Below are 27,013 nucleotides of genomic sequence, written 5' to 3' on the forward strand. Positions count from 1 at the left end.
ATAGTCCCCGTACACTGTGTTTAAATTATATACCGGTTGTGTGATAGAGAAAAGCACATAAGTACTGTTTTATATGATTTAAAGGATTTGAAACATTAAAACTCTAGTCAGTAAACCCTCCACTACAATGTGGTACATGAACACAATTTGCAAGATTGAAAGGACCATTTTGAATATAAAATACCATTGTCAGCATAAACACACTACCAAACAAAAGCACAACTTTTGCATACAGAGAAGTGTCTGTATATAACATATCTTGTTTATCTTTGCTATGGTTGAAGGAAAGCATTTTGGAATAGGCCACATTCTAACACTTTAGGAGTTGTGGCATTGCTTTATACAAACTAGGAAAACAAAGTTTTCTAATACTATCACAATTTACAAATGTTATTTAGGGAACTGAGAAGGGAATTCCTAGGGAGACATCATTGCCATGTGAGCAAATCACAATGAGGGAAATTCACTTTAACATCCTTGTCTTTGGTAGTGCAGGATTTTGTTTTATCATTGCTGGGTTTTCTAAGATATCTGCCAGAGAACTATTTCTAGCATTCAGTGCTACTAAAAGAGTGGGCAATGAATATGGCCTAGTCATACAACAATATTTGATTTTCAGGTGACAAAAGCTGATACATTTTGGCTCAGGGTTCTCAGAACAGAAGGAGAGATGATTAAGAATTCTCCTAAAGGTTATCCAGACCCCTATATCAAACCTCACATTATATGGTCTATTTATAAAGCTGGTAACTTGACATTCAGCAACATTTTCTGGTGGTGAACCAATCACTGCCATTTGAAATACATGTACCTGGAAGATATTTTCTGCTTAATAGACCCTGGTATGTCCTTTAGAATAAATTCTTGTTCCAGATACTCACCTTTTGTGCTGAGTTCCTTTTCACCAACACTTCCAATGACAAGGTCAAATATAATCAATAACTATAAAACAAATATGAATATATGACAGAAAGTGTAGGTAAACCAAAATGTTGATTTTTTTAAACCGATAAAGAAGGAGAGGATTAGATTCTCTGCAACATTTTTACCACTGTGTCCCCAACAAGGAGATTCGCCTCCTTATGTATCCTGTGATAGAAAAGTGAAAGGAAACACATAGCAAACAACATTTTGGGGTCTATTTATAAAGCAATGAATCAAAGCCATGGACGTGGAAGATTCATTACCAGCGAATGTTACATTCATTGCTTTGTAAATAGACCCCAAAATATTGTTTGCTATGTGTTTTATAGATTTACAAACAGATCCCTTATGGTTTGATTTTATTGATATATTTTGATTAACAGTAGCAGTATTGGAAATGAATTTAATCTACAGGCAGCACGGTGGTTTAGAGGTTTGCATGCTGGCCGTTGCAGCGTTAGGTTCCAGGTACGAATCTCAGCCAGGACACTATCTGCATGGAGTTTGCAAGTTCTCCCAATATTTCTGTGGGTTTCTTCTGGGTACTCTAGTTTCCTCCCACATTCCAAAAACATGCCCTTAGGTTAATCGGCTTCCCCCCAAAAATTGACTTAGTCTAATTTTCCTACCTCAGTCATATGTCTTTAACACAGTCTAAGTCAATTTTTGACTGTGTTAAAGACATATGACTGAGGTAGGGAAATTAGATTGTGAGCCACTTTAAAGGACAGATAGGGACATGACTTTGTACAGCGCTGTGTAATATGTCAGTGCTATATAAATACTGTGTAATATTATTCTACCTGAAGTTTAGCTGTAAATGTCCTCCATTGCCTGTGTATGGTTTATGACAAGTAAACTAGACTCAATGAGCTGCCCTTATACAAAATGGTTTGATTGGCACAGATACAAATGTCACACTTATGGAAATTACACATATGTATGAAATCTCTTTTTACAGCACACATAGCTGATAATCTTATATTATCTCTATATCAATAAAAAAACTCCTCTTTTCTAAATAGTTCCTTGTGTGCCATGTAAAAAAGAAGACAATATTTGTGTTGCTGTAATGAAATTTAAACCAGAGCCAGCATAGTGATTTCTGATGCTGCCCAGGACAAATGAAAAGGGTGAGGCTGTGTGATGAGGCTTATATCTATGTAAATTCCAAATAGCAGTAGTTTTGGTCTACAGGAGCATGATTAAATATATTATTGCTAAGACATGCTTCTGTTCAGTTCAGGCAATGTTTAGCTGAGTCCAATGTTTGACTTGGTCTAAAGCTGGTCCGCCTAAATCTCTAGTCTACCTTACTGGTTGGTTGGATAGGTAAGAGCATTTTGGATCAGAGGTGGGAACTCTCCAGCTCCAATCTGGTAACTCTCGCTTATCAGTCGACTTGCCAGATTTGCAGAAGTGTACAATCAATTTCGAGCTTTCAGAATGCCTCCACCCCTACTTTACACTATTCTGCAGCTGCCTGCAATCCAACCTTGCATTGGCTATTTTAGCTTGTGTTTGCCTCTTTCCTTTCCTGGTAGGTTTCCAGCCTCTACCCTCACCTCACCACTTCCTGTGCGGTTTATTCAGTGGGGAACTGGATAACAATCACTTTATCCTAGTCTTTGCACTATGATGGTTTGGCCTATGCACTCTCTGGATGTTGAGTGGGCACCGGGCCCTGGAATCTCTCTCAGAGCCAAATAGGTAAACAAGGAAAGCACTGGACCACAACTGAGGTCAGCAATGGCACGAGCCAGCTCCAGTTTTTGAAGCACTGTGGTGGACAGGTGAACAAGATTGGGGCCAAAGCAAACTGGCAAAAGCGATTTTTATTGGAGTGAAACTGTGCACTATAAACATGAATAACAGTACCTCTTGAACCATCGCTGTGTCTATTTGGGTGTTGGGATGAGTCAACGGACAAACCCCTGTAAAGGGGTACACAAATTTGTTTATCTCTGTGCCTATTGGCAGCTAGAAAAACGATCATGTTACAATGGATTCATACCCACCTAGGCTGGATACAGTGGTGGCTTCCATGCGGATGATGTTTTACAGAGACCTCTTGGAGGCAAATTAAACTGATGATAATACTGAAACTAGTTTTTTTAACAAGTGGTATGACTTTTTGGAATATACCCTTTAACCAACTGAACTGCAGCCAATACTCCATCGCCATCACTAATCAACGTGGCATGCACTTCATTTTTATTAATCCCTAACAAATACAAAATAGTTAAACTAATATGAAAAGGTGGTTGTTAACATATCAAATACCCAATTCTCAGAATGAAAACTTTTTTCAGGATGAGATTTCTCCTCTAACCCCTTTTCCCCTCTCCTGGATTTACCCATTTTTATCAGTAGACCTATTTAATGTACAGCGCTGCATAATATATTTGTGTAGTTTGTGTTTTAAAATGAAGAATAATAGAAGCACACAGTCCATTATGGCATCTTAGTATTTTCCTTGGCTTTACTCCAATCTGCTTGCACATATTATTATTATTATTATTATTATTAATAAACAGGATTTATTTAGCGCCAACATATTACGCAGCGCTGTACAATAAATAGGGATTGCAAATGACAGACTGATACAGACAGTGATACAGGAGGAGAGGACCCTGCCCCGAAGAGCTTACAATCTAGTAACATAAGAGATGTTTCCAGCAACAAAAAAATACAATTCTGCACATACAGCTGTATGGTCAGGTGTATGGGGATCCCACAAAACATTTATTTTTATCTTTCAGGAAAAATTATATTATAAAAAACAAATCTGAACAGGGGTCATGAGGCTGCTTAGTGAAGTTAATTTGATGGAACCTTCGGTGGTAAAACTATCACTATTTGTTATAATTAAAATATGCTGCAAACATGTCTTTAGGAAAAATGAAATCTGCTTGAACATTCATATACTGTGTTAGCTAATATTTTATGCAGTCCTTTTACTTTTATTTGTGTGCATCGTATTGGTAGTAAAGGGATTAATTTTGATCTCTTGAAGCCTAGGAGCAGTTCGTTTTGGGGCCCTACCTATATTTCTTTCTGGTCTATGACACATAATGTTGAGTCCAGTCATAGAGAATATTTATGGCTCCTGAGATTTCTGCAGGGAAAAATAACTTTTTTTCCACCCTTGCCAGCGATGACAGTAGAGGTTGTATGATTTAGGGAATAGGCTAAATGACAAGGTGACCTCATCCTTGCTGCTCTCATCTTAATCAAGGTTCAACATTTCATACATTGGTATTCCTCACACAGAGCTCTATTCCCATCCTGAAAATATTCCTACCTCTGCAAGCAGACCTAGCACATTATCTGTAGCTTTAGAATGTTGCCTGACGACTTTTCACCCTCTACGCTGATGCTTTTCCCATTGTAAAGATCTACGTCTTGCAAATGGGAATGACAAATAGAATCCGGTCCTATACCCTGTGCTTGGAATACATTTATTACAATTGGCTTGATTTATTAACACTCTCCAAGGCTGGAAAAGATACACTTTTATCAGTGAAGCTGAGTGATCCAGCAAACCTGCAATGGATCTGGTCCAGGATTGAAAACATTTGCTAGCAAACAGCAAATGTCTGAAGAAATGAAATGAAGAAATCCATTCCAGGTTTGCTGGATCACCCAGCTTCACTGATGATAGTGTATCCTCTCCAGCCTTGAAGAGCTTTAATAAATCAGGCCCAATTAGAAAAGGTGCACTGACTTTTTTCAGTGTGGTTCCCACATTTGCTGCATGGTAACTATGATATGGCTGGCTGTTGTTTTGTAATCTGAATAGCAGATGTGCATAAGACACAGTCGCAGCTGTTTTGACTTTTAGTTCAAGCAATAAACAACAACATACAGTTACTGTCTGTCTAAGATTGACTAGGTATATAGTCAGGTTCAGGTTTAAAGTATCCAAGGTATTTGGTACAGGCTCAGACTAGCCATCTGGCAACTTTAGATTGAATGAGTCATTAAAACTCCTGCAATTATTATTTCCGCTGTGTCCCATTAAGGAGATTTTATTTTACTTCCTGTCCTGAGACACACAGCAGGAAATCAGAAGAGATCTCCTAAAGTGGGAGGATATCACCCCATGTATTCTATACCACCTGCTCTGGCTGGTGCACCCCGAGTGGGAAGGAGAAGGACCCAGTGAGGGTCTGAGAAGGACCCCACTGGAGGGGGGGGTGCACCGGCTAGAGCCGCGGACCACATCCCCCGTACGGATCCTAGGCTCAGGGAAATTGGCGGGATGTGTCTCTGGTCTGAGCCTGCAATGGGAAAGGTGCTGGCATCATGACGTCACTAAAAGGGAAGTTTCTTCCCCTGTGCATGCGCTGTCCAGAGCCTGTAAATTTAGTGGTCCAAGAAAGTTGGCGACCACTGTTCTATACTGTATGCTAATGTTATGTTGTACAAATATTGTACCTATTACTTTTACTCCCTAATAATAGATAATAGTGTGAACCTTCCCAATGGGAACATAATAAGCCAATAAAAAGCCAACAATGGTTCCAACCCCCCCTACTAAATGTCAGTGTAATATATATTCTTGACACATCTCTTCCCATCATACATTTAAGTCTTACCTTTCAGATTTTTCATGCAGTGTGATGACAAAACTTTAATCTACTTGCTAGTGCTGTAATTAGACTCTTTGGAAATTTAGAATTTTTACAATTCATCTCTAAAGCACCTTTCTAACATTTCTAAAATGTTCATTACTGGCTCATTTTTTTTTCTTTGGTTACAATTACCAGGGACAGGTATCTACATTACGAAGGTGATCCATTTACATTTGTGGTATATAAGCTAATCAAAGTCAGTGTGGTCAAGCTACAACCAAGGTGTTGAACTCTAGTCCATGGGAGCCATATCCAGGTCAAGATTTTTAAACTAAAAATGTGTTTGGCCCCTGGCCCTTGTGGACAAGAGTTGGAGATGCCCTGTGGCAAGGCTTGACTTTCTCAGCTGAAGTTGAGATTTTTATAATTGAAATTAGAAGTTTTGAGTTCCTGGGGAACCTGGAAATCAAATATTTCATAAAGTATATTTCATAAACTATGTATAGGTTGCTCTTGCTGCTCTCACATCTCAAAATGTGCCGGCTTTAGATTTTGCATATTTAAAATATACATTGAATGTAAAAAGCTGTATCAATCCATCTCCAAAATGCTTCGGCTGTAAGAAGGTAAAACATGTATTTATTTGGTTTGTATTTAATTAATTTGATTTAATACAATGTTATGTTTTCATTGTCAAGTGATCACTTTTATATAGTAGTATACTATACTATACTACTATAAATGACGAAATTTGTGAACAGTATATTAAAATTGCTAAATAGTCTTGGAAATGCTGAGGTTCCACATTTTTAATAGGCCTGTAGAGGAGAGCTGAAACCTTTCTGAAAATGCTAATCGCCAGGCTGTCTCTGACTTTCTAATTTATAGATGTAAAAACGTCAAGCGAAGTCAGAACTGCCAAATTACATGAAAGTCTCCCAGGATTCAGGAAGCATTTAAACTAATGGATGAGCAGGATATCCTTGTAGCTTTTATTCTGAGGAGGCGATCAGAAATGGCTTTTTCTGTATTTCTGCCATGATAGGTTTCCTTTTTATTTAGAATATTCTGCTCCATTATGTCCCACATTGTTCTCCTCTAAAACTCTGAAACATGCAATCATTTATTGATTTATCCTGGACATTAGGAATGTGAAGTAAAAAATGAAATAACTTATTTTATTTGAATTTTCATAAAGAAAACTTTATCAATGTATGCAAGCTTTGCTCAGATCTTTGCTCAGAGGTAATGTCAGTTTTAGAAATCTGTGATTTTGCAGCATACTCTACACATTACTATCAAAAGTAATGTATGTATGTAAAAGTAATGTATGTATGTAAAAGTAATGTAAGTAACTTTTATAAAATTCAGGTTCAGAATAAGTGAATAAAGGTAAAATCTATTATCCTCAATCAGTTAGTCAGGATATAGTTTTACTAAACTACATGACAAAAATGAAACATGAGATCTGATTGTTTGCCAGCAACCATGGCCCCAGTTTTCTTTTTTCCTTTATTATCAAAAAAAGTAGTAAAAACTGACAACAATATTTCTTCCTCAGCCAACTACAAAAATAGTTTTATTGTTGTCTATATAGGCATGGAAGAGATTTCCGCATCTTAAGTCGATGACCATCGGTAGAATAGCTAGCTGGTCATATACTACTGGAAATTTGTATTATTATTACACAGTATTTATTTAGTGCCAACTTATTTCCTGGCACTTTACATAGTCCATAAACATGTCACTAACTGTCCCTCAAAGGTGTTCACAATCTAATGTCCCTACCATAGTCAAATGTCTTTAACACAGTCTAAGGTCAATTTGGAGTAGGCAAATTAATTGCATATTTTTGGAATGTGGGAACCAGATCACCCAGGGGAAACCCACGCAAACACGGGGAGAACCTGCAAACTCCATGCAGATAGTGTCCTAGCCGAGACTCCAACCTGGAACCCAGTGCTGCAAGAGTGCTAACCTCCGGACCATGTTATGTCCCACTTGATATCGATCAAGCATGAAACATTGATGGGGATTAGGGCTGATGTGCAGATCTAACATATTTCTTTTCTTACTACTGGCAACTATCACCTAAAATATAGCGCCCCCTGCAGTTTACTACAACACACAGCTTTGTCTTATTGGCTGCTGGTTGTCAGGAAGTGATCACTGCTGTATAAACCGCTGATTGCACATAACAAAGTAAAAGATAAGTCCAAATCTATGAAACGGACCAATTGTCCAAGGAACGATATTCCTGATTAATGTTCGTTTAGTATGTCGCTCAAATACTGATCTAGAATGCCCTAGTTTCTATACAATTCTGCTGGATGTGATGTGTTCCACTCTTTTGTAAATATTGACCAGTATCAAGCTATTAGACAATAGTTGTTTGAAAACTACTACATAACATATATGAACATTGGTTAGAATGACTGCATAGCACATGACATAGCGCATACATGAGGCTATGATACGATTATTTGAAGAGCATGCCAGATGACTATACAGACAGCAGATGTGATTGGTAAAAATCACCAGGACGGTCTTTGTTTTACCCGAGAATCCTCATTCGTCATTATTGTTTGTCAGAAGTTTCATGAATGATGAGTCAGGCTTCTTTTGCTCACCATTCATTTTCATTGACATTTATCTAGTGCGTGTATGAGGCTTACGGGAAAGAAAGGAAAGGAAGGAAGAAGCAAACAAAGCAACACAAGAATTGTCAAAAACTGTAAAAATGTTTTTTTGCTGGAATTACAATTATGTGAATCAGTCACTATACTTCTAATGTCCCTTATATGGAGGGAACATCTCTCCCAAATCCCTTGGTTCCTCTTTTCCCCATGGTTGTCCTTCTATGTGATCTGATCCGAAAACTACGCTAATCATACTTTGTAATAAAGTTTCTTATCCAAAAAAAGTTAGGAGGAATGTTCTTACTGCACTGCCACCATATAAATTATTATTGTGCAATACAATAGATAGATCTCTTAGATTGTAAGCTCTACTGGGTAGGATCCTCTCCTCCTCCTGTGTCACTGTCTGTATCTGTCATTTGCAACCCCTAATTAGTGTACAGCGCTGCCTAATATGTTGGCACTAAATAAATACGGTTTATAAATAATAATAATGATATTACAATATATCTATTCTTATATTATTAAAGGGTAATATAGGATTAATTTATTTTTAATGCATTTAAATGCATTTTTTATATCTGTAAATCTTCAGGGGCCATTAAAATAATACTTGCAGATTCTTTTTTCCTGTTATAGGGTGACAACGTTTTGTTACCCATTTGTGCCTATTACACTGGTTTCCAATACAGACTATAGGTGGTTGTTGAATGCACAATATGTGGTCATAGTCTACTGTTATCACTATCAAGAAACCCTACCCTGTAGGCAGGAATGAGTTGCAGAAATTCTGCAGGAGATCAGCAGAATGTATAATGTAAAAAATAAATAAATATAAGGTAAAAATAAGTATTTAAATGTAACCTCATTTTTATGATTTTTGATTTGATTTAATTTTTGACACTGTCTTTTACCAACATGCAGTTTAGTAAGGATTTATATTGGCTTTTAGTTAAATCTATAGCATTTTACTATTTGGCAGATATTTTACTGAATTTTAAAATTGAATTGAAAATAATGGATATTAAATCTGACCATGCAGCATTGCTTTTGATGAAAATTTTTAATTGACTCAGCACAAAAAATTAGTTTTCCTTTCAATTCATTATAACAAAAAATGTTTTATTTGAGCCAGCAAACATTTGCAGTAATTATTCGTTGGTGTCTGGTGCATCATTCATTTAACTACTCTTCCAAATGGTTAGCAGCCCCTCCTAGAATGCTCATTCCTAAAACAGTGCCTCAATTTGGTCTATTGTCCTGCAATTCTCAGAGGCATCATTGTGTAGTAGGGGTCCTGTTGGTAACCAAATTAGAAAGCCAAGGAGATCATTTTGCCTACAGCATAAGGCAGCTCTTGGCTAGTGGTGTAGGGTTTCTCTGATTTTTTTGTAGCTTTGCCTCTTGCTGCCACCCCTCCTCCAATGCTCTGGTTCACCCAGCTCCCTGCACAGCCCCTCCTAACAAAACATGTCCAGTTTAGGAAAGTAGCTGCAGGGGGACTGTCCACCAGATTCCTGAATAGGCAGAATACATTAGGAGTAGCCACAAATGCAGGAGAACACAACATTGTGCTCCATGTGCCTCCATCCATGAAGGTATCCAACACCCAACACATTACTAGGAAGCATGAATTGAGTTGGGGACATTGGTGCCTGTAATTCTTTGGGCTGTCATTAAAAGTGGCAATGCTAAACTCCTTTTCACCACTTACCAAAGTAAAGGTAAAATGGTGCCAGGTATTAGCTAAATTAATCATCACATTTGAACAGGCAACAATGGATCTCCATTCAAAAAGTTCCTACAGGAAAAGGTGATGTGCTGAATGTGTAAAAAAAGGAGAAAATTTGACTTTTTCAATTTTTTTTTCAATTTTTCCTATTTAAAGCAGAGCTAAACCTAAAATAAAAAAAAACAAACACACCCCCTATATCTCACAGATCAGTCTATCCTTCTGGAAGTTTCTTCCATCGGATCCTGCATCTTCCCTGCAGCCGTCAGAGGGAGCGCCAGACGCCAACATCTGCTTCGATTTTCTTCCGGGTTCTTCTTCCTACGACACCTGATCTCGCACTGCGTAAGGTTCCGCAGATTGGAAAAAAAGATTGTCGATCTCACTGCGCATGCGCTAGATCACAATTTTTTTTATGTTGATGAAAGGACTCCTGCACATGCCCAAGATCAGGGCATGGGCAAAAGGGACCAGCAAAGGGCCTCCCGGGATGCTGATTTTATTTCCCTCCACAACATGTCAATGGGATTTAAATCAGGGCTTAGTTAGGCCATTCAATCCACTATTTATTAAAATTACTTGATGGAATTATTGTGTATTTCAGATCTTGAATTTCACATTTCTGATGATTAAGCTGCTTACATATGTTAGATCTCTGTCCCTGAAAACAATTATTATTATTATTACACAGTATTTATTTATTTATATTACGCAGCACTTTACAAAGTCCATAGTCATGTCACTAGCTGTCCCTCAAAGGAGCTCACAATCTAATGTCCCTACCCCACTCATATGTCTTTAATAAACTCTAAGGTCAATTTTGTGAGGAAGCCAATAAATCTAGCTGCATGTTTTTGGAATATGGGAGGAGACCAGAGTACCCATTCATATGTCATTTTCAGTCTTTCAGATTTTTTCCAATGAGAGCAGAAGAAACAAGGGGGGGGGGGGGGGTAATTGGGAGTCACCCAGTTGTGTCCTCCTCCATAGGAAGTTACAGTGTTATCCCTGCTCAGTTCACAGCTGCAGATCACTAAAAGACATCACTGTACATACAATAGATTTAGCCTGCGAAGATCATTTGTCTCGTGTGACATGTATCTAAGCAGTGGGCAGGAAGGGAACTTTAAATTCATATTATTACCATAACATTTACCCAGGGTAGGTATTCTGATATATCTGCCTTACCATGTGGTGAGCTTTGAAAAATGCTATATGAATTACATTTATGTGCAATGTGCTGCATAGGCTAGCCAGTTTATATGAATGGGCTGCTGAATGCAATATATTGCAATGCACATGGCAAGGAATGTGCGTTATGTAAAATGCACTGGGTAGGGGAAGGAGGCCTCTACAATGCAGCTACAAAGGCTGGGGAGGGCTTCTTTTAGAGTGAATTTAGTGCTTGCTAAGAGTATATAAATACTTCACTGCAGGAAAATAAAGCTGTCAATGTGAGCAAGCTCTCCTGTTCCATCCTTTATTCCCATAGTATAAGTTTATTCAGCAAGCAAAGCTGAGGACCCATTTGTAGAGCACACCACTGTGCTTTATAAATGTGACTTTTGTAACGTGGCAGTACATTCTCTTAGATTGTAAGCTCTTCTGGGCAGGGTTCTGTGCCCTCCTCCTGTATCACTGTCTGTATCCGTCTGTCATTTGTGTAATATGTTGGCGCTATATAAATACTGTTTTTATTATTATTATTATTATTAATTTATATTTTCTTTCATTAACTTTTATAGTTGGTTCATGATATTCTACAAATGGGAGAAATCCAGTGGAACTAAATTACGTTGCTGCTCTTGGCTCATGATATTGTGCTCTGCAAACTCCTCCTCCTACTTTGTTGTGTATTTATAGGTCAGGAGCAGTGGCTGAATAAACATACAATACACAATAGTCACAGGCCAAATATAGATATTAGATATAGAATTCTTTAGTAGTTACAACTACACAACAACTAGAGGCATTCAAAAGTTAAGCTGCGTACACACTTGCAATTTTTGTCGTTGGAAAGGATCTTTCACGATCCTTTCCAACGACAAAGGACTACACGATGCATGAACGGTGCTGTACATACAGCACTGTACTGCTCTATGGAGAGGGGAGGGGGGGGAGCGACGGAGCGGCACCCTGCTGCGCGCTCTCCCCCTTCCCTTTGATTAGGATCGGTTGTCGTCCATCGTCCGTGGATCCGGGAGGACGGTCTTTCGGACGATGGACGACACCGACTGTACACACGGCAGATTTTCGCCCGATATTTGGCCGATGCCGATTATCGGGCGATAAAAATCTGCCGTGTGTACATAGCTTTACCCCTGCTAAAAAATGGTAAAATTTGCTCCCCTACCCTTCATGGAGGTTTTTGCAGTATCCAAGTGTGCATAGAATATTTGCACAGTATAATAATTTATGTCAATCTCCTCCATTGCAATATCTGCATTCACTTCTTTCTGGAATGAGGTAACGCTCATACGTGTACACATAAGTTCCTGCACTGCAATTAAACAATTGTACTGTTCCCTGTACACTAAATTGTGTATACTACAATAACACTGTACACTAAAGTTGTGTATACAACATATTTAAGTGGAGTATACCTTTAGGCCCTATTCCCACTTCTGTATTTGCTTTATAGATTATAGCTGTGCATTTAAATCTGTATAATGCACGCAGATCACATTGTGGTTCATGTGATTTGGTAGTGAGCACAATAATTCCTAACAGGACTACAAAAATATACATGACCCAATGCTTATACCTGTGATGTGTTGCATTATATTTAAAAAAATGGGTCATGTTGGATTTTTGATGCATGGATGAGGGGGCTATTGGCCATTTGATTAGCAAATACAAAAACACATGCATATGAATGCTGGCCATGAGGATGTACATTACAATGTTGTAAAAAGGAACCCTTTATTATTAATATTATTATACAGGATTTATATAGCACCATCATATTACGCAGCGCTGTACATTGAATAGAGGTTGCAAATGACAGACAGATACAGACAGTGACACAGGAGGAGGAGAGAACCCTGCCCAGAAGAGCTTACAATCTAAGAGCTTTGAAGTCATTCTCACTTTTTTGATATCAGAATTTTATGATGAAGATGATCCAGGCAAAGAATATGGGTACTGGTGGTGTGGGTATTAACCCTTTATTTTGCAGGAAAGACATCGATTCTGAGAGTCATTTTAGGTTTAGTGTGCAGCCATCTCTGCCCTCCACAGCCAATAATAATAGAAATATTAATGATCTTACAAATGAGGGCTATAATAATTAGTAAAAATGCTATTAAAATATTTAGACTTAGCCTGAAATTGCAGTCAGTGTGTTATATTTCTGCAGACCATTAAAAGACAGGAAAGAAGTCAGTTTTTTTGTGCAGTGAGTCCAATAAGAGCAATCAGTAGGAGCTGCATCCAGCAAAGATCCCCTAACTCATCATCCCCCCCAAACTATGCAACACTCACTGCTAGTCCAGCATACATTCATTCTTCCAAGAATACATTCATTATACATAACACATTCATTCATGTTTAAGAAGTAAAGCAAACTCCTATTTCTGTTCTATAAAATCCACTAATAAAAAAAAATGAAAGATTGCAAAAATCTTGCAAAAAAACTTTCTGTGCTTCTGTAATATTTAATAAATGATTTCAATATTATTTACATGTTATCTTGTCTTTTTTTTCTAGAAGTATCAGCAGGAAAATGACTTCACAGTGCTAACTCTATATTGATTTTTGTGCTTCTGTGACATCATTCTGTTAAAATAATAAATCCCTGAGCAGTGTAAACTATCCCAGGCTCTTCTGTCTTCATTGCACTTTCTCAGCTCTCCTTCCCAGCCATCAGCTTGCACATACATTGTGCAGGACATCAGGAAGGACACAGATACAGACCATACTGTAGGGAGAGCACAGTCCTGAATGCATGATTGGTCACTTTTTTTTCCTGCTGCTGGCTAATACAGTTTTGGAAGGAGTGAAAAGCTGAGGGATGTGGTAGGGGGAGGGGAGCAGGGGGATGCCCCAGTGATTGCAGTCCAGGCAGCCTGCTGTCACACTCACACACATTGTCACAGCAAGAATGCTTGGTGAGTCTCACACAAGGCTTCGCTTTGGTCTTCTTTCTTATGCCTGATCTGGATTACTAAAGAGCACATTTGTAGGAGCATGCACTCAGATCTAAGAGGTAAGGGAATGGCTGGAAGGGGAAATCTTTCTTTTTTCCAGGTTAAACCTTAGCAGCAGCTGTCCTACATCAGCATGAGCTGAGCTTTTGTTGCAGGAGAGCAATCCATGCACAGGGGTCATAGCAGGGCTGGCTACCACTGAATGACCAAGGCAGGGCTAACTTTATTCTAGGATGGGACTTTTATTGATAACAATATTTTTATTATTACTATTTGGGACTTTCAGAAGTTTGGCATGATGAATTCCACATGTGTGTATTCATGATTATTGTTTTCTTATTATGTGAACCTCCTCTTTGCATAATTGGTCCAATGGAATTGTAGGACTTTGCTGCAATTATAAAGTAGGCTGGACTGTGTATATGTATGTATGATTTTTCTGAATGAGGGCTTGGCAGTACTATAGAGGAGTGGCATCATATTGCTCTCTGTACTGTACATTGGCATACAGGTTATGGTACTTACTGCTGGGATCTAGTAGGGGTTTCTGTACTTTGAATGGAGCTGTGTATAGGATTATAATGGATCCAGTGAGATGGAATTCTGATGAGCAGGAAATGATTGTAACAATGTAGAGATCATCTGCAACATTGTATCATTTATTTCAATCCAGGGGGCTGCTTTATGAAAGTGGCAATCTGGAACAAGCTGCTCTGAAAACTCAATATTCCCTTTGTAGTATCACTGTTTATTTTCTGTTTCCATTGAGATAGTTTTTCTTAGCTTATTTAAAACAGATGTATATTTGTTTATTTCATTTTCTAACAATAATTTTGCATTGGATGTTGCTACTGCAGACATTTCATTTATATAATCATAACATAAATACTGTACAAGATAGGAGATGGTTGCATGTCTGATTGCTGGGTAACATGGAAGCTTTACATAGAGTCATTTTCTTTTTAGTTTTCAGTGACAAGCAGGGATATGTAAAGTTGGAAAGAACAGGATACCAGGATGAGATAGCCCTAAAATCTTTATGATACATGAATAAAGCTCCAGTTTTCATCCCTTCCCCATGGGGCTGAGCCCAATATAAACTGATTGTCATCAGTGAAAACAAAGCATGATCCCATAGTGCAGGAGAAGGGCATGGACATCATGCATGCAGTCACTGGAGGAACTTTCTATTCTGTTTGTTTACAGTCTTCTAATGTGTTTGGTGCTAAAACAAACAAATCTGTGTGAGTGCATACTTCTGTAGATTCCCAGCACTGTGTACAGAATGCCTTCCATTCTCTCCTGTGTATATTTTCATAATTTGTATCATTTAGATTAATATCAGCATAGATTATTTGGAGAGTGTTACCCCTTCTGGTACTTAGTCATTAATCTACACATAGGTAGATCCCAAACATTTTATACAACATGCCTATAGGAAAGCACAATAATAACAAATGTATAAATTAACTCTGCACATGTATGTCCAATAAAAAATAATATATATTAACTATATATATAAATATATATGTTTACTGCTATCAGGGACAATTTCATAGATTTGCCCTCCCCACTTCCTGTCCAGTTGACAACTGTTTCACAAGACAGAAAGTGAGAAAAATACAGATGGAAATTCAAATTTAAGGTAATAGTCTTTCTCTGATGATGAAAAAAACATTTAGGACTTTGTTGCTTTTGGATAGTTAATTTCCATTCCTTTTTGGTAAAATGTAACCAGCAGGGGAAGAATTTTAAGTAGATGTCCCAAAAAGACCCCTAGATAAATCTTACATGGGTTTTAATGGATTATAACTCTACAAAATTTTGGGAATGCATACACTTTAGGAAACTTTGCATTAAACTAAACTATGCAGGCTGGCTTTACAAACTCGTTTTCACTATAATGATTTCTGTTTATGAGAAGCAGGAATTATAACTGTGTTTTATAAACAGATTTAATTGTTGATTGCAAACAAATTTGCAGAGCACTGTGCTTATGAATGTGGTTGGAATGTCTTTGATTCCCCTGGGAGAGCCTGATTTACTAAAGTTGTAACTTGGCTGGTTTAGCTATCAGATTTGGTGATACAGCGACTACAATTTACTAAAAGTGAACACAATGTGCATATTTATTAAATGACAATACCTACCCAACCACAGACCACACACCAAACACAGTGTTGTGCTTATAACTTGTTCTAAAGTAGCAGGCAAGCAGGGAATTAGGAAAGTGTTATCATTCATATGTGAATGGTGGTGAATGGTAGCAAACACACAGGCAGATGGAGGGGCGATTAGCTTCGCTCCACTAAAAAAGAGTGTGAAGTAGGCAGTGGATACTCAAATGGCTTTAAAAAATGTGAAGATATTTTGTTTTGTGTGTTTACTTTTATACTAACATTGATTAGATTATTTAAAAAATATATTTATTGTATTGTTTAGCGTATAGAAGTTTGATTGTAAATTTATTATTTAACATATTTGTTTTAAACATGCTCTAATAAAATAATACATTTATTGTGCCTGATGCCGTTAAATATACAGAACGAATGTGTGTTCAGCTATTTGTATAAGATTTAATTACCAGAGCTGTGTTTATCCATGTAATGTCCATGTGTGTGCCCAGAGATGTGTGACTATCATTGGCCCATTACACATGCTGGCAGGATAAACTCAACTTTAGTAAACCACAACCCTTGTGTTTCATATTAAGTCTCCAAATATTGCACACGTGGTAACATCTATTTATATCAACCCCAGTTAGATGGGTCCTGCTGGAATTCTGAAGCAGTGTGTCACTGAGATTACACAGATTCCACACCTCCTGCTGGATTATTTGATGTGGGAAAGGCTCAGGGTGATCATTTCCATTTCCATTACAAGCTTGCTGTTCTTCCATCTATTTTATGTATACTTTGCACCACCATGTCGCTTTAGTTATAATGCTGGCCAGGGATCATGCCATAATTGTTTTTATATTATTTATATTATATTAAAAAAAGGAAAGAGAAAAAAATATATATATAATTTAAAACAAACAAAACACCAATAATTGTAACTGTCAACTCTTTAAATATTAAATGCAGCTTTCATGGTGCATGGGTTGTGTAGTAAATTGTATTTTTTAGGGTCATATTGCAGCAACAAACGGACAATTGGAGGTCTGTTCTTGATATTCTATAATTTTGGATAGAGAGAGAAGGGTGTGAAACTTTGCAGTTGTTCTTATTGCTTTGTGTGTCACCAGTACAAGAAATGATGGAAATCTTCCAATGGAGACAATACTAAAACATATTTTATTGGAATGAGCTTTTTCCTGTATCTACCTTCCCTCCCTGGTTCTTTCCACAAATAGTCCTCTGGTGTTAAAGGTCTAAAAAGTGAAAGAGAACCTTTCTAATGAAGTTAGAAGCGACAATAAAAACTGACACACTATTCCTTGGCTGAAGCTGAGCCTTATGCAGCTTTAGATAAAAAGCAATGTAACTAATATATGAAATAATGTGTGGTTTCCATAGATGTTTATCCCTTTAGATCAAGTTACATTAGTGCTTTGAAGCAGGATCCTGTTCAGATGTCCCTTTAGACAATGGGACATGGAGGGCTCTTGGTACCATATATTAGTGTTGGCTGTGGTGAAATGTAATGGCAATTGATTTATCTATTCAGAAAATAAATTTTTGAAAATTCTAATTTGTTGTGTAATAATTAGTGATATATCCATTTAAAATATTACTATTTAAATACATACATTATTAGCATACATCAGAGGACTGAAAAAATCATCTTACCTTGGTAATTACCAATAAACAACTAATAATGCTGATTTTTCCCCTCTTTAAGATTGGATTGCCCATAATATAATAAATATGGTTCCAGCACACTAAATAATTTCTGAGGATGCCCCTTGCTCCCAATAAATAGACTGATTGAGGTCACAACTATTAGGCCTTAAGTCTGCACCAGTGACAAGTTTACAATTCTGGCCATTATTCTACGAGGTTACTCTACTTGTTGGCCTTGTGTGAATGTTGCCAGTTGTATTTTTGCCCCAGTGACACATTTGTAGGATATTTAAAGAGACCAGCTGGACTACAGAAAGTCAGAAAGACCAAGATAGACCTAAAGTACCCATGTATGCTCGGACAGATTAAGCCTTTAGATTGCATTTGCTATCAATTTTCTGATGTATAGTTTGAAATTGACTCCTGTGGTCAATTAATATCAGATTAGGAAAGACTGAATTTTGTAGAACAAGGACAGTAGACACCATCATATGAGGTAGTCATCTGTAATTGTATTGTTATTGTGCAGCCTCTGCAGATATGGATATAAGCATGTATGGCCAGGTCAGTTTAAAATTGCAGCAGCCAATTTCTGCTGATGTGTGGCCCCGAGGAAGTCAGATTAGCGCAATTTATACTGGGTAGGAGAGATCCTTGATCTTCTCATTGCATTTATTATTGCCAGGCAGTTCCGTCTTCACCTTATCCCCAGCATCTCTCTGCTTCTGGCTATCTCTTCCTCTGTGTTATGGTTCATTCATACACAGCTGTCATCAGGCATGTGCACTGTCTGAAAAGAACGTTAAATACATACATCTGTAAGGGTGTTCAGTAACAAGTGCAGCGCAGGAATGTTATGCTGTGTAATGCAGATTTATCTGTGAGTTTGGAAGGAGAACGCTTTTTTAGAGAATACTACTTTGCTCATTTTTATTTTAATATTGTTTTTTTATTTGTTATTTTATGACACCACAAACTCTCAATATCAGGATTTCTAATAATTCTGAGGGCTCTGCCTAGAAAACAATTAGTAGTAGAATTTATTATTCAAAATAGTCTGCCTGCTTCCTTAACTTGGGAATACATATGTGGAATTCTACCCTAAACCATGATTATAACTGGATGTAACCAGAACGTAACCAGGAAAAAGCAGGCTGCTTGTGGCTGAAGGTAGCTGGTCTTCATTATAGGTATTTCAGCACTGTCAGTGATGTTTAGGTAATGAACAACAAATGAAAGGAAAATCAAAAGTTAAAATCATGTAAAATTACCTTTTCTACTTATAGGCACTATAGTGGTATAATTTTATGCTGGAATTATATATATATTTTCAAGCATGGTGGAAGATTTTAAGTTAGAATATTTATTCCCCAGAATTGTGAATAATTTCCAAACCAGAATTAAGAATTGACACTATTTTTATTTGGTGTTTGCTGAGATCTACATTTCATGAATGGTATGAAATGTAAAGAATAGAGAGACTTTTAGCCTGACTTTTATTGGATAGAATATGTTATGTAAGAGCAGAGGCAATTAGTTGAACCTGAAATCGCCAATATAATAACATTTTTATTTAGTTTCACAATAAGTGTGTTCTCTACATCCATTAAGTTTGCAATTTACAATTGTAAATGGGTAATGTGGGTTAGCACCAAGTTGTGTCCTATTTATTTCTTCTTTGTCAAATAATTTTAAGTCACATTGAAAACACAAAAATACAAACTGTTTATATATATATTTATTATAGTTTATTTTACTCTTTTTTATGGAATTATCATAGTCTACACAGTGAACTCTTCCCATCAGGGCCTGCTAACAGTCTGCTGATATTGAAATATAGTATTATTTGAATCGTTTGAATAGAAATGTGAACCACAACTCTTGTAGATTGTTGGTTGTTGGATGTGGTTATTTCTGATCAGGTTATTTAATGGTCTGATATTGAACAAAACACATAAAAACATAAATTAGACAGGTCGGCTGATTTTTATTTTGTGATGGTGGTGGGATGGTACAGTTGATTTTAATGGAAGATGGCTGGGGGGTTCTTATAGTTTTTGTTTCATAAATAATCAGAACTGTTAAACCTTAATGATTTTGGCAGGCAATTTTATTAACCAATTTTGTACATTGTCATTGGTGCTTTTCATGGTAGTGAACTCCACGGTTCCAGCTGATGCTGTGATTTGGTTGTTGGGCCTGAGGGGCTGTTATGCTCCATCTGAGAAATATTTAGTTTTTCTAAAGATGAGACTTTCTCTGTTCTATCATTTGAGTCTAGTAGCCAATTGTCAGGCCTGGAATCTGTTATGTAAGAAAGACAAAGTCAGTCGTATTTCCCTCCTACATCATCTGACTTGGACAGATAGGTAAAGCCAGCTTACCACTCAATACAAATAGCACCCAACAGATAGTACAGGGCTGATTCCCCTTTACCAATGTGATACCATACTAACAATAATTTGCTGAGCATACAGATTAAAAGCCATGATCACCACTAACATATTTTGGACTATTCTGGCTTAATCATAGCTTTAATTAAGTCAGGGATCTGACAAAACACATCAGCAGTGATCATGTTAGATCATATATTTTTGGTTCTTGAAGTTTAAGTTGGCTGGGGGGAATTGGGTTTTAAAGACTTTTTTACTTTGCCCCAAGTAGATTGTGGTAAAGTTTTTAAATCTTTCACATGCTGGTGCGAATATTAGGTATATTTTCTAGCCTGAATTTTACTGATCAGACAGACAGGTATGACAGATATGTTTTCCAAAATACCCAAACTGGTAAAGTACATCGCTTGTGACCAGCGATCACACCGACCTACTTCTTCTCTGCTTAGTTATCAATTTACTAGGACCTAGTAAAAAATTACTAGAAGCTTGGCTATAATATTGTTTGAGACCCAGAACAAGCATGCAGCATGTCCTGAGTACATATTGCTTGTTGGTGACAAGAGAAGTTTTGAAGTGGATCAGTATGACAGCAAGGAAAAAACTTCCTCTAGGAGAGGACAGAAAAGTCAGCCTACTCATTTCTCTAGGTATATGCCTTTAGGTGGGCTCTGCCTAATTCAGGTGAAGATGAATGAAAACAGATAAACTGAAAACTTTACCCTTATCCTAACACTATAGGTTAAAAGGCACTTGTATTCCTGTAAATATTCTTTTTTTTAATATATTTTACAAAATCACATGATGCTACTCAGTAGTGAAATCACAGATTAGATTACCCGCTAAATTTAATAAATTTATTGAAAGCGTGTTTGAGATTAGTTATATTTATTCTCTATGTACTGTCTATATGAAATGCATAAAACAATGTATTATAACTTTTATATTATCACATTGAAGAAGAGTGATTGATACCAGATACTCAGGCTGCCAGCTGTCTAATTTTCTGTATTTGTTCAGTCCTGAATTTTAGTCCCTGTTCCTGGATTTTGTATTGCAAACTTCCCTGCACTTCATGGTATGCGTCATTCTTGTCTTCCTGTTTCACATTGCCTTTTATCTCTAAATCTCTTCCAGTTGTTCAGCAGTGGGAATGTAGAGGGCTAAATAAATGCCCCCTCCCCTCTCTAGGTTCTTTGTGTGCTGCATTCTAAAAAAACACCTACATACCAATATTAATAATGCCTGCAACCACCTTTAGTGTGATTAGAGCATTATTTTGTGAATGTATTGGTAGATTTTCCTGTATAACTGCAACTGATAACAAATCTCTGTTTTGCCATAAATATTAGGCAGTCTATACCTGAATCATTTTTTGGATAATCAAACAGTTCAAATGTTTTTTTCTTTTTTCTTTTAAGACACTTTCTCACTTTTCAGAAAAAAATTCTACCATTTGTTATGCTGACATATAGGCAGGCTGAAATACATTATATATTTTTTATATATATTCTTTATTGGGTTGTGGTGAGTAGCTTTTGAATTTTAGGGACAGCCCTAGCTTAATGAATTGTACCCTTTACCTTGTTTTTATAAATTACCAGTGCATACACCCGTACATGTCAGATTCAGTTTATTTCTATAGAATATGTAAAACTTTTTGTTACATTTAAAAGTGTTTTTGAAGTTTAGCAAGAATGTCACAGGTAATAAAGTGATAATTTGTGTTCTTCTAGATAGAGCTGCAGATAACAAGTTTAAAAGCTCAGTATTGTTTTCAGAATTTTTAAATTAAATTTACCATCTAAGATTGCATAATTTTTTTCTGTAGACCTGAAAACTACCCATATATAAATATATATATATATATATATATACATTTATTCATCTTTTTGTATAACATTTTACTTGAGTTTAGTTCTTGACCTAAACAAATGAAAAAGGCTTATAATGGGCAAGCCATGTGTTTCATTTGGTACTAGTGAAAGTTCTATTTAATGTCTAGATGTGACCATTTCCACATCTGAGTTATTTGAGTAATGACAGTTAATGAGGCTCTTTTGTTTTGTGGGTCATTATTGTGAATGCACGCAATCACCCCAGCGTTAAAAATAACCTGAGACAGCATCTGAAAGCCCCAGTCTGGCCTCATTTTCTCCTGTGTTTCCACATCAGCGGGTATAAACCCTGTGTTTTACCTCCCCCTCTGACAAGGTGGTGAAGGGGGGGATACAGTTTGCGTTGTTTCCCAGTTTTGTATTACAACTTTGTGTTTCTGGGCCATGGTACCCTTCAGTGTCAGCATGTGACACGGAGTTCAGCTTCCAGTGACATGCTTGTGCTTGACATAGGCATCAGAGGGATTTTTGTAACCGCTGTGTCTTAAATCCCATACACAGTGTGAAGCTTTCCATCAATTGTTCTGCTAACTATTGCTCCGCTCCATCCCATCATTTGTGGCAGTTCAGGGCCTGTGTTTGCAGCTATGGGGCTTTGCCTTACATAAACATTACACATTTCTTTTGTAAAACTGAAAAGTTTGTACAAGTTAATATGATTGCTGGCAGACAGACACAATCACCTACCCCATGTTATGAATAGTAAACTGATCCGTTTTCAACCTATGGTGTCCAGGAATGACATAACTGGGATCAATATAGATCAATATCGGGCATTACTATCAGACATGGTGGCAAGTACAGATCGTGTGAAATTGTAATTGTTCACAGCATGCAGCCATTGTCCAAATTACTAATAGATACCTCTGCTGACCAGTTATATTGGAAAGTTTGGAAAGTTCTATTCCAACTGGATGACTAAAGTTTTAATGTTATATTAATAAACAGTATATGATCTGGCTGAAAGTTACAAAAATGTTATTATACATGTGTACACATAACTTGTCAAAATAAAGTATCTTGAGTAGTTGAAGTATACGCTGTAAACCTGGCTCTTTTTTTAATGATGAAATGACTTCTGAGGCCAAACATTTATTGGATTTGTTCAGTGTCTGCTTAAGAGTTGCAAATGGATCTGTCCCTACTATCACTTAAAAATTATCAAAGGAGGTCATGAAGAAAAGTGTGGGGCCCTGTGGATCAATTGCAAGCCAAAATAGGGTCCATACATTGATCATAACATTTAGGTGCACATCAGCTGGACAGTGAGAATCTATTTCAGAAAATAATGTATTATAAGACTCTCAGAAGCCTATGTTTATTCCTATTTCTAAAGGCCTATGGTAGATATAAAATAATTTAAACACGTGATTTTGCTTCCCACACCCAAACTGTGCTGGAGAGAGAAAAACATGCTCAAAGATTTTCTACATTCAACACTTCATGGGGAGTTGGATGCTGTTACCCCCCCACCACCACCTCAATGCTTTGCTTGATTGCCTCCAACATCGGCACAACAACACAGAAAAATACACAAAACTCAACAAGGAAATCCAGGCATCCAACACACCTAGAATGATGCCAGATGCTGGGGATCATCAGAGAGACATTCACTGGCATGGGCATACCCTTGTTACACATTTTAATATTAGTAACACAGTCACATTAGGATTAATAATATTGCGTGTGCAATAACACAACAGAATGATCCCCCAATCCCCAAAGCCATGTTAGTACGGTAAGTCTCAGGTGATGACCGTTTGCTTTGTGCATTATTTGGCTTTAATAACACAACAGTCTCTTCTAGTTGACAGCTTCTATTATGAGACCTGACACAAAAAAGGCTGTCATCAAATTGCTCTCATGTTGTGAGTGTGCAGCAGTTTAATATGTTATAATTATAGTGATGAAAGCCCTTTTCATGTTAAAATAAACAAAGGAAAAAAGTTTAATTCTAAAAACTGGTGTAATTAGGGCCTGGTCTGTTGCCTATCACACTTTTTCCCTTTCACGTTTGCTGCATTGATGTCCATCTCAAAGGAGGGGTTAAAAGTGGACTTGTCAGACTGGATGCAAAGCTGCTGGTTCTGTTTCTACTCAGGAGCGGCCTGTGAGCATTGACAGGAATGGGGGGAGGTGAGAGCTTATCAGAACTTTCTTCAATGCAAGTCTCCATGTTCTCTTCACTCTGTGCTTAGTGTCAAATGGAAGAAAACTAAACAGACATGGCTGTTACACTGGAACACTTTGCCACTTTCTATTCATTATAAAAAAGTATATTAAAAATTTACAAAAATGGTAACATTTTGCAATAGTGTGATTTTTTTGTATTGTAATTTAAAATGCACCGAATTTATTTTCAAATAACATTCATGTAGTATAAGAGTGTTTGCTGTGGGAATCTTCCAAGATAAACCTGAAGTTTAACTTCTAATACAAGAAATGATTTTGAGGATATTTGATAAATGAAAAAAAGGAAAAAGATGATGAGTGAAGAGGTTATCTATATGATAGGGACAAAAGAAGTCAGTATCCTAGGTTGGTTGGAAGTAAGAATCCTAAAATACGTTTGTAAGGTAATCCAAGAGTAGTAAGTAGAGGGAAAGAGCGAACAAGACATAGTATGAAACTGAGTAGGGAACATTCCACTAACAATCAATTTAAAGAAGCAAATTAGAATATCTGCTTCATGAGTCAAACGTGCTTGCATGTTGCATTGCTACTTTTTCTGATCAGTGGGAGAGTAAATCATTTGTGAACAAGTGTCACCCAAAGAGGGAAGAACAATGGGTGCTAGACTACATTTCCCACCATCCCTGTGTTATTGGAGAAGCTATGAGGACTTATAGTCATAGAAAGTAGGTGGTGAGCATTTGTAGGACCCCAATCTGTCACCAGAAACTAAAAGACATGGAATGTCCTCTGTGTGGGTAGGTGTGCAGCTGCAGCCAAACACAAGTAGACAATTTTTAGACATTTGTACAATTCACTACTAAAGCTACACTAATCAACATTATTGCATTGGCTTTGTCAAATTTGAGTTTAGTTAGGCTTTAATTATGCAGAAATAGACCAAATCAGAAGATAGAGACAGAGAGCAAGGACAAGTGGAATTGGTTTAAATTTGTGCTGGAGGCCAGTACTGTAGTATATGGACATTTAGCAAGATCACAGTGATGTGATCCGAAACAACATGGAAATCACTTCAATACAAGTTATAATACAAACAATAAACCAACATATAATATATTTAATAACAAAAAACAACATTAACAAGCCATGGAACTTCAGCGTTATTAACATTTCCTATTTGCCCGTCTTACTTTGCAACAGAATAGACAATAGAATTGGGAACTCTTGGTTTCATAATGTGCTGGAGCAACGTGTTTTTATTTTTTGTTGATTAAGTGAATATGTGCCTATTGCACATTTTTTGTTTGTTAATATGGCATATCCTCTATTTTTTACACCATATATTCTTAAAATCACGATTTCATCTAACAAATACAAAGAAGCTATTTCTAGTTATCTGCTCTCCTAGAAGGACACAATCTTTGCCTGCTGCCATTGGTCTCATTGTTATTGGGGGCAGTGTGCCTGGGTCAGCAGTTGCAATTACTAGAGAGTTCCAATAATGCAGATGAGCTATTGTTCATTAGGAAGATGAATTGGATTACCAGATCCACTCAGTTATGTGGAAGAAATGTTTTTCCAGGCTTTTTTGTAAAGTTTAGTTGTCAACATGCACCCTGATTTATAAACAGCAAGTCAATACATTGACTATAGCAACTACTCGGAAGCCAGGTTCACCCCTTACTAGATGAATAAGACATGGAATGTGATTGGATGTTAAGGACAATGTTTTAGTTGTATAAATCATCCCTACTATACGTCCTCCAGTACCAGTCTATCTTTGATTAGTGTGATGTGATTAGCACTAATACCACTAAATATTATGTGCAGATCAATAAAACAAATAAAACATTGCTGTATGGTAAATCAGTTACTTATCCTTCATTTTTACTGAATAATATAGGCAATGGAAATTATCTAATTTTTGGGAACAAGGCTACTATAACCCTGCAAACAAATTCTTCCTAAAAAGAATTGGATTCCATTACCAGAAATGCATTGTGCTGCCTTGTGAGCAGTGCAACCTTTAGGCACATGTCAAATTCTGCTTTGTCTGTAAATATACATTTACCTCACTCATAGCTCGTAGAATTTCCAATTATATTGTCATCATTTTTCCAACAAGCCCATTGGTAATGTGTATGTTTTTATAAGTCTATATGATAAAGCCTGGCCAAAATGCAATACACTGATCTGTAATTGTTTGCTGCAGATCATTGGACATTGTTGTGGCTCTTAGCAAAGCCTTGGTGATTTAAGGGCCAGTAACCTGGAATCCCTTTGTGTGTGATTATATATTCTCTTTGTGTATGGATACCTTACCTGATGCTGGTACAAAGCATTCTCTACATAACTACATATTACTGGTTGTCCTCACATTTGTGTAGTAACATAGAAGAATGTTGTGCTCATTGTGTAAATGGCCGGACAGACCTGTCCTGCTCCAAGTGCCTGCTATTCTTCTGTTATGATTCTCCTTATCCAAAGATCATGAAGAATTTATGGCAGTAATTTGTTATGGACTGATAGACTAGAATGAGCAAGCATCTTAATGAGAGCTGGCCTGATCAGAAGATTGTTTCATTTCTATCTCATCCTCTCTGGCATTACGGGAAACCTTCTATAGGCTGCTCGGATCATTTATGGCTTTATTGGTCCTGGTGGTAAATTGCCTGATGACTAGCTTGATATAAAATGGAATCAGTGCTAACATTTATTTCTTTTTCTTTTATAGCTGAATTTTACAGCAAATGTCAAGTCCAGTATTGTTTGCAGAATATGCTC

The 27,013-nt window shown here is 37.0% G+C and overlaps 1 protein-coding gene across 1 annotated transcript in view; it reads left to right on the top strand.

Annotated features, from left to right (window-relative positions):
* Positions 1-13,944: 13,944 nt before the first annotated feature.
* The window catches only part of FIGNL2 (fidgetin like 2), a 55,429-nt gene continuing 42,360 nt past the window's right edge, over positions 13,945-27,013 (top strand). The window contains exon 1 of the mRNA XM_072406929.1: positions 13,945-14,079. The gene's annotated coding sequence lies outside the window, so the exon portion shown is untranslated. The remainder of the gene's footprint in view (positions 14,080-27,013) is intronic.

The sequence above is a fragment of the Pyxicephalus adspersus genome, chromosome 1 (genome assembly GCF_032062135.1).
Source record: "Pyxicephalus adspersus chromosome 1, UCB_Pads_2.0, whole genome shotgun sequence".
NCBI classification, from domain to species: Eukaryota; Metazoa; Chordata; class Amphibia; order Anura; family Pyxicephalidae; genus Pyxicephalus; species Pyxicephalus adspersus.